This window comes from Haliotis rubra, unplaced genomic scaffold, assembly GCF_003918875.1.
Source record: "Haliotis rubra isolate DU_JTF1 unplaced genomic scaffold, ASM391887v1 Scf348, whole genome shotgun sequence".
Classification (NCBI taxonomy): Eukaryota; Metazoa; Mollusca; class Gastropoda; order Lepetellida; family Haliotidae; genus Haliotis; species Haliotis rubra.
Genome location: NW_025767022.1, coordinates 661,098 through 683,104, shown reverse-complemented (window position 1 = coordinate 683,104; position 22,007 = coordinate 661,098). Strand labels below are relative to the sequence as shown.

Genomic DNA, 22,007 nt, shown 5'->3' with positions numbered 1-22,007 from the left:
GCCAACTGCGTCTTGCATTACACACATGCAGATTAATGTTAAGTCGGGGCTGTTTGGATGTACAACAGCACATTCAGCCGAGGAATTTGTGAAACTGAAGCCTTCATGCCTGCTTTTTGACTGAAGCTGATTAAATATTTGCAAAGTCATAATTTTGAAAGTACGCTGAGTTTAGGTTCCGCTATAATGGCGTCGGGTGAAGCGAACGGTAAGACATGACGACGTTGAGTCTAACTACCGGATTACTACGATGGTTCGAATATTTGTTTTTTGTTTAAGGCCACACTCATCAGTATTCGAGCTGTAGGACGGCGTACACGACGCTGGGGAACAACTCCACCTATTATAAATGAGAAAAAAGACATTTACATACAGGGCACATCAGAACTTCGGGATTTTATGCGGTACTTTCGTTCAGGTTAATCCTGTCTTCAACATTCTTAGTCTGGAACTATCCAGTGTATGCGATCAATCTAAGTACATGTATATCAACTGTTATGTCCAGATAATGTAACTCAATAAGACCATTGTACAAAGTAACCAGAATAACTAATATCCATTTGACCTACTATCCCCAGAATCACATGCATTCCTGTGTGGTGTTTGGCAATACTCTTGTTGAGTGTCCGATCGCACTTGCCATGGAGCGATTTCCTTATCAATTCTGACCTCAGTGTGATTTCATCTTTTTTTCGGGAAGCTGTTGAATCTCAATCTATATTCCACAGTATAAGAAAACTTTTTCATCCTCATTTTACAATAACTTATTCCGAATTTTCCAATAACATTTTTTTATGTCACAATTACACCGCGGGACAACTCGCGTCACCTCCGCGGACTCTGCCTGACACAGAGAAACAATGGCCGTGCTCTAGGTTGTCCCAGGTGTTTTCACTGAGATAGATACCAGGTACATTAACTATCGTTTTCTCGCTCCTGCAAGCTCACAGGCTTGGAAAGTAGTAAGTGATCAACAACGTAAAAAACTTCTATCGGATCCATCAAACCAAAACAGAAAAAATGACACGCCAAGTTTGCAGATCACGCCTTCTCTTCAACGAGTTATCCATGCCCCGGCTCCAAGTTTAAAGGCACCTTGCATTACAGGAAGGCTTTGTAGGAGTGTTTGGATACAGTAATCAGTCTGTTCCTATGAACAGTTGTCTGCTGTCGTAATAGAAAGGTAATAGTACTCAATATCGCCGGGATTGAAAACATATCAAAGGACAGTTGCCAAGTAAAGGCAAAGGGTCTACGTTTTTTACGAGGTAAGATCATTTACATCACTATTGCTGATTCAGGTATCCACTTAAATACCAGTTCACCAGATCCGGACGTAGAACTTACTCTGGTCCAGACTCAAAACGCGTTTCACGATACGTGCATTGTCAGTGAAGTGGACAGACGTTTTTTAAATAATCTTTTCGATCAACATTTACGTGAAAGTTTTTCCTGATCAGAAACGAAAGCTGAGATTGTGGGTACTATGTGTTTTTTCTCGCGCGATCTTTGCCTACTTTTTACGGATCATGTCTGTTCCTGAGACAAGGGGGCCTGGTATATCAATTGGAGAACAGATAAAGACCCTGAGAAGCTCGATAATGGGAAGGGCTCTGGGAGGAATTCACATCGGCTGACTTGGCCATGGTCGAGATAGGATAAGGGCACTCTCTGGCCTTATCACTCATTTCAGCAATAAGTAAGTAGTTAGTATTAGGTTTATGCCAGATATCCCGAACTCTAGTAAGTATAATACGACAAGGCTAGTTGTCAGCATTTTGAACATGTCTTGTAATATTCACAGAATTACAGATACTGCAATGGTTTCCGCAGCTCTACCATTCCCTGGTATCATTGATACTTCATAGTGGTTTATAAACAAATGTCAATGATGTGGTGGGTATTGTACAGCCTCCTTTAGCAGAGATACATGTATGATGATGGGTAGGGGTATGACGGTTTTATGTACACATTGACCAGGCTAATTCAAGCTCCATCTCGTCCCTAGGATCCGACAACCGCCCGGACAGCGGGTTCTTACATTGGCCATTAATATACAAACATATCACGAATTATACCGCCAAGTGTTTAGAAGTACACCAAACAATAACGCGAGCCGATCCCCTTGATTATTCTGCGCAACCGCGTCAGGAGAGAACTCACGAGATCTTATTAGGAGATATTGAAATGAAACCGAGCAAGATATGAACTACTGATAAGCTGTTTCAATCGGAATACAACAATGCTGTCAATAGGCTCCCATCCCAAAGCGAGCAATAGGCGTCCCTGCCTCGTTACAGTCGCTGCAGTCAGTCAAGTACATCCCCCAGCCATCTTCAGACATACATTATTTTCAGTCAATAAAATAATTTACTTGATAACTCTTTTGGTATATCTCTTAAAGTTCTTATAATGTACTATAACGGTTCTACAGCACGAAGACAAAGGTTAAGCACATGTTTTAATGATGGCAACTCTGAACAAGTTCACATTAATCTTAACGTGTGTGGGATTGTACAGTGATGTTAATTACTCCAGTAATGAAAGACGTTGATGATGTTCCTTTAATGTACAAGTAATTGATTTGCCCTGGATCGCTCCGTGACATACGTTCCGCTTCCATTTTCTTTGGTACGTCATGAATCCAATATTCTAATAGAATGGAATGAACAATATACTCGTGTGATTGAAGATTGTGCCTGTATCATCCTATTAGTCGAACGGTCGAGTCATTAGTTCAGCGAACTTTTTTGGCAGATGTGCTAATTTTCACTTGAAAACCCGTGACTGATGGTACCAGTATGTGAGGGTGTTTCTTTTTTAGAAGCAATAAACAGACTTCTATGATGGGATGAAAGTGGTATATATTGTGAGACTCGATATGACCAGGAGCCTCATCCACCTTTTACCAGATTGACTGTATACATGTTAAACTGTTAGCAACACTTCAACTTATGTACCAGCAGGGCTGTGTATTGACGTGACCATCAACGTCCTGTATCCATATGTATCTGATGTATGAAGTAGTGGGTAGCGAGTCTGCGAGAAGCTGAGGATCCGAGAGAACGCATCACCCACATTGGGAGCACATTAAGAGTGGACCATCTTCTACGTGGTGCATGGACTCACCTATATCTATCTCTGTGTACGGGCCTCAGTGTGCGACTGTATACACATGGAACTAGTGTCATATGAACTTTATTGATGCTTAAGGTCTACGTCTATAGTATGTTTTCCTCTTCAAATGAACTGCATCGTTAGTGGATGTGGTTTCTGGTAATCATTTAAAACATTTCACATACATTTGCAAACAGCAATATTTGAGTGTGTAGGAGTCAGTTGCACAGTCGGGGAAAACTTAGACTGAAACCATTGACAAACGACATCTTAAAAAGCTAAAGTGCATGTACGCAACTGAGACATCGTATAAACAGATGATGATGTTTGCAACGACAGTCAGATCGCGTAGGTATAACTAATTGTTTGCTCTGTGAGACATCCCAGCACATGCCACACAGGGAAATAACCAGAAAGTGTCACAGAAAGGTGTTGGTCCCTTTGTTAGCACCAGAACGCCCTGAGACGACACATGTAGGTACCTGCACTGGGAGGTCGGACAATGCCATCGGTTCGCCATCTCCTCACTACCGATGAACCGCCCGATACCGTGTACTTCGCAGAGTGCGTCTGTATGTCTCCAGCACACCCGGTTTTGTTAGCAAAACCATATTCGCCAGTACATACACATGGACTGAACTTATAAACAGGTTCAAGTCCAGAGAAAGCAATGGCAAGTGTGGAGTTTGTAGGCATCCTAAACCTTATCGTTTACAATCATATCTTTACGTTCGTATACTGTTAGACGTAGATTACCATTCTGTCTTTCGTGTCACTATTTCAACCCAGAGGAATGTTTAACGTCAACGCAATGAAAAAGAAAAGTCTCGATAATCTGCTGCTATTACATATTCCATCTGGCAGCAAAAGCTAAACAGTGCATATGCTATAAATGGATCACTGGTCTTAGTGAAGGCGCTAATAAAACTGTTGTCTAAAGGACATGTCATGTCAAGAGCCGATGGTGGTCTGTTTTATTTCCGACTCGCCCTGATTATGAGCCATGGATTGACAGCACCACCTATGTTCGCGAGGACTTCCACACTAAACAGACATAACAGTTACAACTGTCCACCTACCAACTCCCACTCACACACATGCAGGACTGCCATTTCAGTCGACATGGCCACAGTCGTATTTGTGTTCAACCGAAATCTAAACAGTAATTTCTCCATCTCGATTTTACACCAGGCTTCTGTAGAATATTCAAGAAAGAACTTCAGCATATCAGTTGCAAGCTAGGCGACATCAAATATCCCCATTATCATAAACATTTCAACCAAAAACTGAATGAATCCATTGTACAAATCCGACTCTATCGTTAGCATGTGCCCACAACTCGGTGTAATGGCTTGTGCTGTTGATGTGTCAGTATTGTACCATGAAGTTACTGAGAATCGTGTTCCCATTCTTACGGTCTGTGGAGTATCCCATCCTTTAGCCAGCTTATACGCTGTTAATCTTGTTCTCGTCAGTTAATTATATCATTGTTTTATCCCTGTAATGCCGACCGCCAAGTATCGCCTTTTAACATCTCTTCGTGTGGCGCAGCCAGGATTGAACCAACGACCATCCGCTCTCTTTAACGTCAGAATTGAAGCATTTCCAGAAAATGTTAACTGATTTAAGTTTTTGCCACAATGTTAGCTAATAAAACACTAATGTTCTTAAACTTGGCTATAACTATGGACGTATCATTCAACACTGAAATAGGAAATCAATACCTTTATGTACGTTACTGCCTACAAATGGGAACGAAACGATCCTTTTATCAAAAGCAGACAGACTGTTTTAAAGAGCAATAATTATACATAAAATACACGATAATCAAGCTAAACAGTCATCACAGGATTGCACAAATGAAATGAGTGGAATTTAATGAAGCTAACTTAACCTTCACGAAATAGCCAAAGCTTTCAAGTCTTTAGATTTCTATTTCTGAAATTCCACTTCACAACACACTGAACATCGAGTTCATTGCTTCCCCACCGTCGACTGCCTCATTCCACACCGAGCAAATCGAGATGCTGTTACTTTATAAGCTCATGATACGCCTCCGTTCCCGCCGTCAGGCATTTCTGGTACGTAATGTACATACAGATCCCAACTATGTTTCAAAGAGTCTCTAAACTTATTGATTTGATCCGATATTCATAAAGATAAGTATTCGCGTCAGTTGGGCCCGATTATTGCCATTGATCGATCCCCATAATACACAGGCAGTAAAACTGTTCCATGTTTTACGAGGTAGTAGATGGCCACATTTTGTAACAGTGTGTTCTCGGCTGTCTGTATGGCCGCGCGCTGTGTTAGTATTCATAGATGTTATGAATAGGCCCGAGTTTAAGTACAGCCCTTTTATAGGAGGACCAATGGGGTGAGTGAGAAAGGTGGGTAATTACAGAATGTTCCCACCACATTTATATTTTTATACCCTGGCTATATTGCCTCCATCTCGCACATTTAATCATTATAAATATTTGTGTTTCTCCCAATCATTCGGAAAGTAGCTTTCGCCACAACGGTTTTGGAGGCTGTCCAAAATGTAGTTATGGGGATGATTGGGAAAGCGTCTTGAGAGGGATTTCTTTTTTAAACATTTATATCTGGTCCAAAGTTGACTTGCCGAGTCGTCCTAATGGAAGTTAGAAGCCAGGATTTGAGAGTGACTGCTGAAAGCTCTCAATATGCTGGTGAGTTGCCGTGAAGGCGTGTTTGAGTGTTGGGTTGGAGATTCTGCCGCACAGACAGATAGACAATATTAAGACCTGGTTTACAGCTTTACACACCCGGTTCCGTGGCCAACAACCCTAGTCATCCGTTCAGCGAGGTTCAATTACTGACTGCGCCTCGGTCTCCGCTTGGACATTGACGAAACGGCCGAGACTGTCATATCTTGATTTATTGTGGAGATGCCTAGCACTGGATGGCGCGTCTACCGTGGGCCTTAAACAACATAACTGTTGCTTCACATGATCAATTGGTTTCGATTGAGGTAAACGTACGTAGACAAATAACTGTTGCTGCTGTGTACTTCTTTGAACCTCCCCACATCTCGTCCAACACAAGTTCCAGAAACACTGCAGGAACTTGCAATGATTAATTGCACTTGAAGTCATGGCAAATAATGAATTAGAGTTTTGCCAATGTGACTGTGGAAAGTTAAAACTATATCAATAAGGTCAATACAGAAAAGCTTTTAAGAAATATTGAAGAGCGAATGTTGATACCGATGTATGTGGTATGATTATAAGATATTGAGTGAGTGAGTGAGTATGTTTTTACGTAATATTCGAGTCATATCACGGCAGGGGACACCAGAAATGGGCTTCACACATTGCAACCCTGTTGGGAACGCAGGTCTTCAGCGTTAGGAGTGAACACTTTAACCATTAGGCTACCCAACCGCACCAGCTGATGTATAAAGTTTCAACTAGTTCTGCATATCGATTTTGAAGTATTGTTTAAACTATCACTGTATTAACGATTAAACTAGTACGTCACTACAGTGTAGAGGTTTGTGTTAACGCCGCTCTCAGCAATATAATGTAAGAAATCCGGTCTGCAGAAACATTTCAATGTCTGACATTAAGAGCAGCGATGCACATCTTTGTATTACCATGCACAAGCATGTGAATGTCCAATACGAATATCAGACATCATTCTGTCTTACTAATTGCCATATCCAAGGTTCTACGAATATGAAGAGTCAGTATTAGACGCTAACCAGCGCCGATCAACCAGTACAAGGAGTCCACGTGGCGTGAAAATTACCAGAGTGTTGAAACTTGTATAAATGGATCACTGACAATTAGTGATGACAGGAGTGTTCACGAAAAGGGAAAGCCTGCCCCGAACGTCCGGCAACCCCACTCAACTAATTTGCAAAACAAAAGAAATATAAGACATGTATTATATAGAGGTTACCTGGAAATAGTATTGCTTGTTTCGAAATGCTGATACATTGTCGCTACCTTGCATGCTGGACAGCATTGAATTCATTGTACCCTTTTCTGCGTCATACAGTGAAATCATTGTATGCGTTACTTTACTACCTGCAGTGCGTATTAAGAAACCATTGCACTCGTGATCCGTCAGTGTAATGAAAGCGGCGTAGAACAGCGTTTGATTGCACATTAAGTAGCCGCTTTGTATTACATTCATCTGACCTGCTTTGAATCGGAGTGGTTAATTGCCGATGCCGTAGGGTGATAGTTACGACAGTGTTGGTTCACATAACATGGACGAGATAATGGAAGGATTATTCTCCTCACACCGAGCTCTATCCCAAAGCCCTTTGATAACACGCACAACGAGCAAAACCCTTTGAACATGTAGCAAAAAAATAAAAATAAAACTTTCCATATTGACAAGAAATCACTGCAAAAGGTGAACGATTCCGACTATATCGTGAACTTCTGTCACAGAATAGCTATTAAACAGTAATGATACCAGGTGCTCGCCAAAAGGTGAGCTTATCCTGCCCAATTTCTGGTACCCGGCAGTAAAGCGTGCAAGGGCAAGTCAGCTGTTCATTCCCGCTTAAAAAAAAGACAAGGAAAAAAGTTACAACGAACAAAAATCTTTATACAGATGCGTCAAATTTGTTGAATGACCTCCACGTGTCTGCTGTAACAGTTACAGAAATCTCTCTTCCCCGGCCTCTGAGCCTCACTGAGCCTCACTGAGATTCTGTACAGGGAGTGATAGGTCGGTGGTTCCATGTGGATTGGTTGGAGTAATCTACTCTGTGTCACTGGGGTACCCATGTTCAACAGTTTGCATGTGTGCTGATAATGTAGAATCAGCAGTTCTGTATTTATCGAATTAAAGCCACTCACCCACGAAACTACAATAGATGTTCAATAATCTCAAACGATACGTTAAGCCCAACTCATCTCACTCTTCACCAGTTCCTGTTTCATGGATGAGCCGATTGGGTGTTAAGAGTCTCTTGCAGGAACAAAATGGCGATCAGATATAAGCGAATGCCCAAACTCTGGCGTGATCCGTGATACAGTAATGTCACCGAGATGCAGCCCATTACCACCGGAAGACCACGTGGAAATCTTTAAATGTTTGGAATGCTAGCTCAAATAACTGAATCACTGACGCATTGATCTCAATGTATGACTATTATAATGACTGTTAGATTATAAATGCGAATATGGTTGCGCACTGAACACCCCGGACCTGTGATATAGATGTTCGCGAGCCACCTGTCATATATATCTCAATTTATGTCTGCTGTAGTTCATAAAACTTGAATTAAAGCCAGGCCCAGGCGTCTAATTGGTATCGATTTCACGAATACATTTGATAGTTTTACACATGAACGTCCATAACTCACGATAGAGTGACTTTATATGCATTCTTGTACAGGTGCTGACTTCTTCATATTTACATGGAGACAAATGTGATAATATTAATAAGTGAATCACACACCTTTGTAGAAAGGAAAATATAAATGGATCTACAATAATGTTATTATGTATACAGCTAAACGAGAAAATACGATACAAGTATACAGGTTTCAGGCAACAGTTGAGGTTTAGTGTTGGGGTGTGGTGTGGTGGGGTGGGGTCGGGGTGTTGGTAGGGCGAATTGACTCTTACACACCTCTCCTTGGCAGTTCCTATACGCTGCACTAATTTTTCATTTATATTTCTATTGAATTTCATTTACTGACAAGGATCAACAGTCTAATCGATGACCATTATGTTGATCACTGGATTATCTGGTGCAGACTTGATTATTTACAGACCGCCGCCATTTTGCTGGAATAATGCTCAGTCCGGCGTTAAAGAACAACATACAAATCCACATGAATATGTGTACCGCGGCGGACTGGCGTTATTAACTGCTGGCTGGGGAGACCAATACTCCACTGTACGTTTCAGGCAGTTAAAAATAGCAGGAATAAATCACATTCACTATTAACTGTAAGAACTAACTACAGTATATATATCTCCAAATGAAAATTACATTCCAAAGAGGTGTCATTCTGTGTTGTAGATAGCCAAGTATTACCGTCTGCGTGTACAGATTGTCCAAAGTATTGCTTCGTGAGAACGATATTGATTTCCTTTGTCTCAGACCTCATATACACATATACAGCTCGCCGCCAGTGTAAACCAACTTCCTCCTCAAGTTACCACAATTTGATTAGTAAAGGACATTGAATCCCATTATGCAAAACTATCTGGTCACCAGCTTCAACAACAATACCCAACTGCGTCCATCAATTGCGCGTTTATTAGAGCATCACCGGGGGTAGGGAAGTTGGTGAGAGATGCTTTCCGGTAATTTGTCGTATTAAACTCAATTACAACGAAAATAACGCATATGTTCTAACGTAGTGTATGCACCTGCCGATAGGGACAAGCAAGAGTATGGTTCAGGGTCGTCTTTTTGCCGGTAGCCTGAGCAGGTGCTCGTTTCTGTGATTTGGAATTGCAGCTATTGGAACGTTGAGTCGACAAATATGTTATGCAGGCTTGTCAGTGGAGATTGGATGCTAAAAACATCGTTACTCGCCCTATACTTAGTTACAAGGAGGGATAGTGAAAAAGTTGAGCTGTTAGTGTGATAGATTGTGTTGAGGAGAAATGGCACTTACTACCTGCACGACGCCGTAAGTGACTTTACACAATGTCACTCCAGGTTCGCTCAGAGTTTTCCTTGGCTGTTCTGAAACTGTTTAGACATACGAGTGGCCACAGGAACCCATCATGTCGGGTGCAGCACGAGGAGCACCACTCAGGCAAACAAACCAAGGCTGATGATATACAATCGTTTTATTTGAAGATGCACTTCAGTATGAGGACCTTCCTAATGAATCAAAGTGATGGGATCAAATCAGGGATCTAAGTTCAGCTATATTCGGCAACATTTCTTTATAGGGTGAGCTGATTCCAGATTCCTGCACTCGGACGCAGGCCAAAGAATCACAGTCATGTGAGCTGATATAATACATGTAGATATATTCAATCCAGGACGGGTTTGAAAGCAGTTATTGACTAGTGTTTTCACCAGTGATCTTATATTGTTGAACTCTGTAAGCAAGCAACAGCCACTACTTATGGATTGGTTGGCATCCAAATGTAGATCTGTTATGAATGTTTTACACGTGCATGGCCGACGTCTTTGATATGTTTAAAATACTGATCCTGTATTATGTCAGTCCACACCGCTGGCAGGGTCTTATATGTAAGGACAGCAGAACTAACCAACATCAACACTCCCAGAATACGTATTCATACGCACATTCTGTTACCGTGTTTTCAAACACTCCTGGCTCGCGTGATACTCAAAACGCTATTATCTGGTGGCTACACCGTTACATAAGCCCCTGAGAGTTGCGAGGCGAATGGCACGTTATTCTGACGCAGGCATAACTCAATCTTTTGCATTGTTACCTAATTCCTATTGTTTGCCCGCCTAAGCTTCACCGTTATCCCATCGCTATTTGCATTGAAAGCATGCCGTGTTTTCATTCGCGTATCAAGCCTGCTTCAAGGGCTGAGAGTCTGTTTGGAGAGTAAACGTTATGTCATGGTATTTTTGCGAGGTTATGAATATTTCCACCCTAGTGCAACGCTGGCAATGTCGACACCAAGCAACAGCTGTCAGTCAGACTGTATGATAACTAGATTCACACTCCAGCGTGACGCTTCCTTGTTTCCTGAGCACCTCGCGCCACAAGAACGTCGGTTTCCTTGCCACCTGTCAAATAGCGTACTCGCAACAGCTCTCAAGTAGAAAGAGTGTATCTCGAAATCTTAACATGTTCTCTGCGGTCGACTCCTTTCGGTTCAATTTTCAATCTCTTATTTTTAGTCTCGGATAAATCTAGAAGCCGACACTTCGACCGCTTGGTGGGATTTAGAATGGATTAGAGTAGGTTGTGTAATAAGTACTCTGTTGGCAAATTGACTTGCATTACAGTCGTAAACCTTATACAGCGTTAAGACGGAGGCTGCCCATGTGTACAAGTCCTGTACAGAGTGCAGGATGGGTTCGAATCCTACGAAGTAAGTGGTCGAAAAGCAGTAACATAATGTAAGTCTTGAGAAGTCGACAAATGACGACAGAGGCGGTTGGTAAGAAATGCCAATAGACTGCAAGACAGACGTGATTGGATGTATTCATAATTGCTTCTAGTGTTTCACCACCCGTGGGGATTCTGGGACAGAATAGGTCGTGCTTGCCTGAAATATCGACTTGAGTTTGTATGGGCACAAGCCACGTGACATGGTTCATTGTGTGTCATCCTCGCGTTTGAAGTCTGAACATTGTTGACTGAGGCGTGGACAAACAAATAGATACATGTCCATCTGAACTATTTTTGGCAGACTGAACATTGTTGTTTGAGGCGTGGACAAACAAATATATACATGTCCATCTGAACCGGTTTTTGGCAGACTGAACATTGTTGACTGAGGCGTGGACAAACAAATATATACATGTCCATCTGAACTATTTCTGGCAGACTGAACATTTTTGACTGAGGCGTGGACAAACAAATATATACATGTCCATCTGAACTATTTCTGGCAGACTGAACATTGTTGACTGAGGCGTGGACAAACAAATAGATACATGTCCATCTGAACTATTTCTGGCAGACTGATAAGTCATCAGTACATGGTGCCAGAATATCTAAAGGGGAAATCTTAAGGACAGTCATATCAATCAGAATATCGGTAACGATTGTTGGATGATCTTGAATGTGCAAACACATCCAATCTCGTCAACTGAATGTTGAGGGGATACGTTGTGATAGATGGATTCAAAACAGTATACGTCCCTGACAGAAAAATGTATAAGTTCGGCAAAATCATCACATACATATTCTACATATGTCATGCACGTGTGACTAAACAGAACGTCTAAGTGGTGACGTAAACCTCCTCATGACGTCATTGGGTATGCCTTGCCATTCCTCCAATTAGAAACGTGCCAGCTGTTGCAGGTTGCTCGGCAAGTTAGGACACTGTTGCATCAGTCGCCAGAGACAGTGCCAGAGATGTTCCATCGGTGAGAGGTCTTGTGATCGTGACAGCCAGACCAAGAAGGACACGTTATTGTTGTTGTAATATTCCTGCATTATTCGAGCAGTGTGAGTCGTCGCATTGTCCAGCTGGAACAATATCCCTGCGGCTGTTCCGAGAGAGGGAAGGACAACTAGCTGAGAATGAGAATGGGGACGATGTAATGTTAGGAATTGAATTTTCACGTATGATGACAAGACGTAGTCTTCCTTTCACCAGACATGGCGCCCCACACCATGACCCCACAGCCTCATAAAGGGTCAGGCTGTCGTTCACGCCTTCCATGATACAGCCACTTCCGACCATCAGGATTGAAGCTGTTGACCCTGTTGTCGTCGCTGAAAAGTACCCTTGGCCAATCACTTCGCTGTCAACGTTGCCCAGTAGGAGACCACTGACATCTATTTGCGCCAGTAGTGAGTGATCAAGGCCAACCCGTGTTCTTGGCCTGAAATCATGTAGTCGTCTTTTGTCTTTGTGTGTTTGCTGATACGGCGTCGTAGTCCCGCCAACGTCTATGAAGCGGTCAAGCATACGTAATGTTCGCAAATGTAACGTGTGCAAAAATGAGCTCGACTGTGGGGGCGTCACACAAGGCCTACTGTTTCTTCGCTTGACCCTGGTGTTGCTAAAGTAGTGTTTGGCTAACGCTAGATCTGTGTAAATATAATTCTTATGGGAAGAAGTAACTATTGAGAAGCAACCAAAGTCAGATGGGAAAAGATAATGGGTAAAATCTAGATTTAGGGCGTTTGCATTAACCAAAGTATGGTTCAGGGACTGCGATCGATGCAGACAATAGTTGACTGGCAATGGTCAGTTTACTACTACTACTACTACTACTACTACTACTACTACTACTACTACTACTATTTGATGGTGGTCACCCTCCTGAGATTCTATGGCAGGCGTCTGGAACCTGGCAGTGAATCAGGGTGAACTCATATGAACTGTAATCGAGAGAATGTTTGCATAAAGTCAAGACAGGGAAAGTCAGTGTGACTCTTCATGAATCATCCCCTAATTGAAGTAATTTGTTTTCACAACAAGAAAATAAATATGGAATCAGTGGAGTAACTGATCTGTCTGCGGACTGTTTATAATGTTTACAAAAAACTCGTTAAGCATGACTCCTTTTAATTTCTACAGATATTCTTCAGCTTACAACGCTAATGGTTATAGCACGTGGCTATGATATAATGTTTACCAGTAGAAGGATTACAAGAAAAAAAATCGATAAGTACTTCCGAGACCTTAGTTCAGGGAGGCAATAGCATCGAGTCAAAAGTGTATATATATGGTCTTTGAAGTTGAGGACGTGAAAATTTAATAAAAGGTACCCAGTTACAGACGACTCGTCCTCTTCCACGTACTCCTCCCGTTCTAGGCGAGATCGGCTGGTCTTCTCCACGCACGGCTGTGGAGAGCGGCCGTGTTCCGGAGTATATCTCCCTGTAGCCTTTGGTGTGAAAGTAATTCTTTGATGTTGATACTTGCATGTGTCACGTGACTCATCCCACGGTATACGTAAGTAGTCTGTCACCAGCTTACGTAAATCATTAATGGAACCTCACCAAGTCACAATACATCCAGATGATAAAGGATTCTCATACACATCCTTCGCTTTGAGAGATAAACGGGAACACACACCGCTGTCCTCTTAACAGTGGAGGTAATGTATATAGTGGAATAAACTGGTACTTGACATTTAAAAGAAACTTTAGTTGCCTGAACTTCCAGACGTTTCAGCGCCATCAACTCTGTGGACGATTAAGGCAAATTGCACCAGACGATTAAGAGAACATGCACCATCCGCTCCCTCGCTTTTTTACATATTTCTTTAACAGCTTTTTCTTAAAATGGTTTTGGTCTTTTGTGATTTTCTTCTATTGCTATTAGAATCACTTAAAAGTGAAATCTGTAAAATAATACACGAAAATTGTGAAATACGGGTTTTCACCATTTACTATGCAAGTTTGAAATATACCGGAACCAATCTGTCCATTGTGCAGACTTGAAGCATGATCTTGTTGGACAGAATATACAAATAGTATTACGGATTGTCTTCATAGAGAATTTAGATAAAAGTATGTTCAATTAATCGGTTTAATCCGGCTCTTGTTAGGCGAGACACTCCGCATTACAAACGTTTGGACCTCTACGTATAACTAAACACTACATTGTTTACCTGTTTAGCCGTCAGTGTGTAAGGTCGGTAATGTCTCAGGACAGTGTACCTGGTTCCACTGTCTTATCATTAAGTTATATAATATGCTGTCCACAGTTTGTATGACTGAGCGACGTGAATACTGCATCTCGTAATCGATACCACTCTTTACCTGGGCCTCCCTTCACGTAGCAACCTTTACTAAGGTTAACCTCAACTCCCATTCTTTAACATTGCACTAAGGTTACCTTCGTGACTTACGATCACCTTGGTGCTTTGTGAAAGGAGGCCCTGATTGGTATAGACCCATGGTGTCAACAACTCATGTGGGGAGATATGACTGATTCACGAACACCGGGTGTCAATACGAACCGAGCGACGGAAATACTGCATCCTGTAATCAATACCAATGTTAGACTGATTGTTATAGAGACATGGTGTCAACAACTCATGTGGGACATATGACTGATTCACGAACACCGGGTGTCAATATTGGAATTTCAGTTATCCATTCATACAATGTTCACGGCTATCTTGCCCTTTACACTGGAAACTGTTTTGTTGGAAAAGCGAGTTTGCTGGCTATCAGGTGTTAACTTTCATATTAACTTTCAGTTTCATTCCCTTATCGGTAATGACTTATTATTCAAGAGTGAGTGAGTGTGTTTAGTTTTACACCGCTTTTAGCAATATTCCAGCAATATAACATCGGAAATTGGCTTCAAACACTGGGGAATCGAACCCGGGTCATCGACGTGACGAGCGAATGCAAAACCATCAGGCTACCCCACCGCCCCGTTATTCAAGAAATACCATCACCATTACATAGAATATTTGAGTCAATATGAAAGATGATATAGTTTTGAGTTGTTAAAACTAAGAATGTCACGATTACAAAATGTTAAAAAATGTAACTTTTCTGTATATAAGATACGTTTCTGTAGTTCTATTAATATGTCTGAAAATAGATGTAAAGCCGCAGTCACTATAACAGAGTGACTAACCACATCAAACAGCGTTCGTCCATGTTAATGACCCAGGTCCTTTGTAGGAACGTGAAACGCGGGCCCCCATTGCAAGCCCCAATATCCTAATCGCCCTCAAACTGGTTTTGACAGCCCAAATGGAGTCTTACGGGAATTGCTATTTTCGTCCATAATGGAATCTCTTTATTCGCATTTTTAGCCAAATCTTCCACTTTAATTGACCTCACACCATGAAAAAGTACAATCCTTTCCGCGATTCCGCGAAGCACTGATTTCCATTGTCCCGAAAGTGTGCATATATCTCATGGAGAGGTGTGGAGGCAGAGCTTATGGTTAATGGAAGATAGGGGCTATAATTATGATCGCTTCCTCCACTTGACATGTTTAGATTGACTTTCATCAATTCTAACTTAAGAATCCGCAGGAGCAATTGCTACTTTAATCAATATTTCTACAAACTGTGCACCCTGCAAACAAGTGACGACTTGAGGCTCCAGTTGCGAGATGGTTCCTCCGACATTGGGTGTCATTGGTCCTGTTGATTGCCTAGGATGAAATGAAGCGATAGCTATGATATGGCAATTTGTATGCGGAAGGAGTGTTGCTTCGTTATGAAACTATTTTTGTCCGTCAATTGCAAGTGTCAACAAGTATGATGAGTGAGCCGACCCTGAGAGAGGATCTCATAAACTGTGTTGCGCACGAAGAAGTCAATGCGCTACCCCCGAATCCGTGTCTATATTTGTAGGATTGATGATATGTACGTACTTTGATGTAGAAACTGAGATCAATAGCGTTATAACATTTTTCTAGACTGTTGGTAAACTGTCAGATTAACCATGATTTACTTTGAAATTCAATTTCATGGACAAGTTTTACAGCTTTTCTGGTTATCAAAACATTTCTGGTCAGTGTGCTTTGATTTTTATTTATGTTCTGATTCGGAACTTTAAAGTGGACGTTCATGTGGAAAACAGAACGGCAAATGAACTATTAGGAATATTTAACGTGTCTCTAATTCAAGATTCTTGTATTATATCGTTTACAAGTGACCAAGACGGCCATCTAACAGTGTATTGATATGAAAAACCACATTGGTATGCACTGATGAACAAAAGTAATACATAATTCAACAATGTATATGCTTTGATTCAACACATTAGTCTGGACCAATCATCTAAAATGCCGAATCTAGTCCAAAATGTCTTCCCATTTCAGTACCAGGATCCGCCGGTTTCTGACGGGCGTTGATTATGACCTTCAGTCTGTAATATACTAATGACAAGACACGTGATGACCCAAGTGACCAACGTTGTGATTGTCCAACTAATAAAATACACTGATTCGTACACGAGCACTGGCTAATTTAATCTGTACCCGTGGAGTAAAATGTTACACACCGAAATATATCATATACTCCGCCATTTCATATCAGGACTTATGTCAGGATCGCACATGTTGAGGCCACCTCAGAAATCTCCAGCCTGCTATCAGTATATGTCGTATGGTGTGTATAACTTAAATAACATCTGCCCGGTTATCTTACACCGATCTGTTACATCAAGGCCTTTTAGCGGAGCCCATTCATCACTGCTCTATGTCACATTGCTCGATATAGATGTCGCTGAGTGAACATTTTGTTGTGACGTCTGTAAAACCGCCGACTGCATTAGCGTCATAGATAATGTGACATTGGTTACGTTGCGGAAGGTATGGAGAGTTCTCGTGATGTAAGACAACACACCGATGACTTAACCTCCTTATTATCCCCCGCAAAGCGTTTTGCGGGGGGTATTAAAATGGACTCCGTCCGTGCGTCCGTCCGTCCCGTCCGTCCGTGCACATTTGTCTTTTCCGGAGCATAACTCTAGAACCTTTTGAATGTTTCTTCACCAAACTTGGCACATAGATAGATCTGGTGGTGTACTGGTGCCTTTTGGTAGTTTTGGAATTCTGAATAAAATATTTTTGGCGTTTCCATGACAACAAGTTCGACTTAGCCTGAAATTGGTGGTAGTGCTCTTTTCCGGAGCAGAACTCTAAAACCGTTCAATATTTCTTCACCAAACTTGGCACATAGATAGATCTGGTGGTGTACTGGTGCCTTTTGGTAGTTTTGGAATTCTGAATAAAATATTTTTGGCATTTCCATGGCAACAAGTTTGACTTAGCCTGAAATTGGTGATAGTGCTTCTTTCTGGAGCAGAACTTTAAAAACCTTTCAATACTCTCCTTCCACTTTTCTATATACACACCTAAATATTTGACATAATCATAACTCGTAGACATAATCATGAAGAGTATTTTGCCATTGCGGGGGATATTGATGACTTTGTCTTCTTGTTCTGTTTAAAACGGTCATGTATATTGGGTTATCTACATTCTGATGAAATAATGACATATAACTAACACATTGATATATCCTAATTAACTGACATGTTAACAAACCACCAGCCTTGCCAGCCAGCCCATTGTGTAACTCCTTAAGAGTTATCTTCCCTTGTCACCTCCACCTATCAATGTGTAAGCTCCTTAAGAGTTATCTTCCCTTGTCACCTCCACCTATCCTCCTGAAGATGTAAAATTTAAACATATTACATAGTGATACTTGCGTGAAATGTCCTGATGGATTTACAGACCGTGCGATTTCAAGGATGAATATTTATCGAACAAAAAAGACAACTGATGTTACATGTCTGTTAAAGATAACATCGCTTGCATTGTTTAACAGTTTCTGCAGTCAAGTAATGTTGATCACACACAGCAAGAACAGTCAGGTTTCTTTGTTCCGCAAACATTGCTCGGTAATTGTCAAACTTGTCATTTTCTCACTTACATGCGGAACTGAAGTAAAGATATTTGAAAATTGTCAAAATAACAGAAGGTTTCTGCAGGAATCTGGAAAACAGATATCATAGGTCTTGTCTTGCGTAAGCGTAACTGGTGCTGCTTATATACCTGTGTCCCTTGTTTGTCTCGAGTCTACTGTATTTGTATATTCCTTCCTACATTTAGTGGTAAGTGCCTTTACTATCCTTGGTGAGGAAATGAATTTTATACATGGCGTCATCTGTTTCAGTTCAGAAGAATGCAATGGAAACTGCGGCACCACCTTAAGCTCTGTGCGTGTAGAGAGCGGAAGTGGTAAGACACACATTACTCTATCATTATGTAACAAATGATCTGGGGGCTGACTAAGTATGTCAGTACTGAGTGCATCGTTGTAGGGCATAAGAAGGTCTGTAACAAGGTCTTGTTGCTATGGTGTGGCATCGCGCTCAACTTGTTTTGTCTTCATCAACTACGATGCATGTCTGATGGTATACATGCCTGTCACTTGAATACTCCTGTACGATGATACTGACTGATGGTGTTTACTTGAAGACTATTGTATTCTGCTGGTTCTGGGCAGATTCCATTGTGTTGGCCACGCTATACCAGAATCTGCCAGAATACATCAAACTCGTTTACTGACAAGTTGCATACAACACTTAGAGCAGGACATCCAGCAACTATAGGACGGGTCGTGATACTGCTGCTACGACTACTAGTCCTAACAAAACAGATTGTTCCCCAAATGTTGCAAATTATTTTATCCTCTGCCTGTCCAGTTGTGCTTCTAAATCTGTTCAGGAACTTTCGTTCCGTTACTTTGAGTACTGAATCCATTTTTGTATATAACATACGTACACACTGTTATTGTGTATCCGACTCCTCAGCTATACAGTATCTAACCTCTTTTCGATGTTTATCTTATCAGAATAATTAAGAAATAGTGATACATCTCATACTTCATACTGTCCCTCCCTGGCCGCCGTACGGTGTACTCAGACTCTGCAGGAGATTTTGAGCAGAGCATATAATTGATATATCCCCATCACTGTTCAATCTTCCAGTCTGCTGCTATCTCCTGCTGTCAGACTGACATTGGCTTATCGTCCTTCTGGTCAGTTCGGTATTCTGCCTTCTAGCCGCCATTGTTAATGCTCTTCTCCCCAACTGTTTATATGTCCACGCCATGCTTATATCCTTGTGACGCGCCTTCCCTAAAACCTGAACGGAATACCTTGTTCACATGCCCCTGAACCCAACCCTTCTCATTAATTCGCCAGTTACAGTATCATGTCCATGTGCCACTAAGCAATCCAAACACTTTCTGGATCCACCTATCTCTGAACCCTCAAAACCCTGAAAACCCTGCCTGATTCATTGCCATTGAACCCTGTCCAACCCTTCTAATCCACCTACCTCCAACCTTCACACATCCCTCCTGATCAGCCAACCCCTATACCCGGCCAAACCCCTTCAAGCCACGTTTCTTCCTATTTCTCTCCTGCTCCAGGAACCCTGCATGCCGATCCCAACTTCTCCCCTTTCGTCCCACCCTGCTTTTCCCTGCTGTTATATCAGGATGATCCTTATTCCTCCCGAATTGCTTCACCCTGCAGATCCCCATCCGTCCCGATTTCCTTCACAATGCAGATCCCCATTCCTACCCTATACATCTACCCTGCAGATCCCCATTCCTCCCGTATTACTTCATCCTGCAGATCCCCATTCCTACCCTATCCCTTCACTCTGCAGATCCCATTCCTCCCGTTTCACTTCAACCTGCAGATCCCCTTTCCTCCCGTATCACTTCAACCTGCAGATCCTCATTCCTACCTATCCCTTCACCCTGCAGATCCCCATTCTTACCCTATCCATTCACCCTGTATCCCATTCACCCCTTCACCCTGCAGATCCTCCTCCATTCAACCTGCAGATCCCATTCCTACTTCCTATCCTTTTCCTTCAACCTGCAGATCCCTTTCCTCCCTTATGCAGATCCTCCTGCTGTATCACTTCAACCTGCAGATCACCCTGCAGATCCCATTCCATTCCTCCCTGTATCACTTCAACCTGCAGATCCTCACCCTGCAGATCCCCTTCCTACCCTGTATCACTTCAACCTGCAGATCTCCTATCCCTCAACCTGCAGTATCCATTCATGCAGATCCCATTCCTCCTGTATCTCTTCAACCTGCAGATCCCCATTCCTCCCGTATCACTTCAACCTGCAGATCACTTCAATTCAGATCCCATTCTTTTCGTATCACTTCTATCCCATTCCTCCTATCATTTTACCCTGAAGATCCCATTCTTCTCGTATCGCTTCACCCAGATCCTTATTCCTCCCGTATCACTTCAAGCTGCAGATCCTTATTCCTACACTACCCCTACAACCTGCAGATCCCCATTCCCTGTATCCCACAACCTGCAGATCCCCATTCCTCCTGTACCACTTCAACCTGCAGATCACTTCACCCTGAAGATCCATTCTTCTCGTATCGCTTCACCGTGCAGATCGTATCACTTCAACCTGCAGATCCTTATTCCTACACTACTCCTTCAACCTGCAGATTCCATTCCTCCCGTATCCCTTCAACCTGCAGATCCCCATTCCTTTCGCATCACTTCTACTTGCAGATCCCATTCCTTTCGTATCACTTCACCCTGAATATCCCATTCTTCTCGTAACGCTTCACTCTGCAGATTCCATTCCTCCCGTATCCCTTCAACCTGCAGATTCCCATTCCTCCCGTATCCCTTCAACCTGCAGGTCCCCATTCCTACACTATCCCTTCAACCTGCAGATCCCCATTCCTCCCGTATCACTTCAACCTGCAGATCCCCATTCCTCCCGTACCACTTCAACTTGCAGATCCCCATTCTTTTCGTATCACTTCAACTTGCAGATCCCATTCCTTTCGTATCACTTCAACCTGTACATCCCCATTCCTCCCGTATCACTTCAACCTGCAGATCCCCATTCTTTTCGTATCACTTCAACTTCCTGCAGATCAGATCCCATTCCTCCCCTATCCTTTTACCCTGAAGATCCCATTCTTCTCGTATCGCTTCACCATGCAGATCCTTATTCCTCCCGTATCACTTCAAGCTGCAGATCCTTATTCCTACACTACCCCTTCAACCTGCAGATCCCCATTCCTCCCGTATCCCTTCAACCTTCAGATCCCCATTCCTCCCGTACCACTTCAACCTGCAGATCCCTCTTCCTTTCGTATCACTTCACCCTGAAGATCCCATTTTTCTCGTAACGCTTCACCGTGCAGATTCCATTCCTCTCGTATCACTTCAACCTGCAGATCCTTATTCCTACACTACCCCTTCAACCTGCAGATTCCATTCCTCCCGTATCCCTTCAACCTGCAGATCCCCATCCCTTTCGCATCACTTCTACTTGCAGATCCCATTCCTTTCGTATCACTTCACCCTGAATATCCCATTCTGCTCGTAACGCTTCACCCTGCAGATTCCATTCCTCCCGTATCCAGTCACCCTGAAGGTCCCTATTCCCCTCTTATGCCAGATCCTTTTTCTCTCCCTACACAAATCATCCGCATCCTGGTACTCTTAACCACCATGCTGTGCATGTCAGGAACAGCTAATTTTATCAAAGGAGTCCGATATGAAAGCCTGTTTGTTTTGATAATATTTGACACAGAACATCTCGCAAGTATTCTATATTTACCCACATGTTTGAGTGATAGATCCATGCCATCAATCAATGTCGGATACATCTTCCTACTGACAGACAGTATCCAACATGTCTTCCCGAGACACATCAGTGAACCACGCCTCAGTGGCTCGACCCTCAACAGACCAGGTTATCGGTAATGT

General features: G+C 42.4%; 1 protein-coding gene across 1 annotated transcript in view; it reads left to right on the top strand.

Moving 5' to 3' along the window:
- The window catches only part of LOC124284924 (muscarinic acetylcholine receptor M1-like), a 232,592-nt gene that overhangs the window by 144,649 nt on the left and 65,936 nt on the right, over positions 1–22,007 (top strand). The window contains exon 4 of the mRNA XM_046721054.1: positions 18,403–18,467. The gene's annotated coding sequence lies outside the window, so the exon portion shown is untranslated. The remainder of the gene's footprint in view (positions 1–18,402; positions 18,468–22,007) is intronic.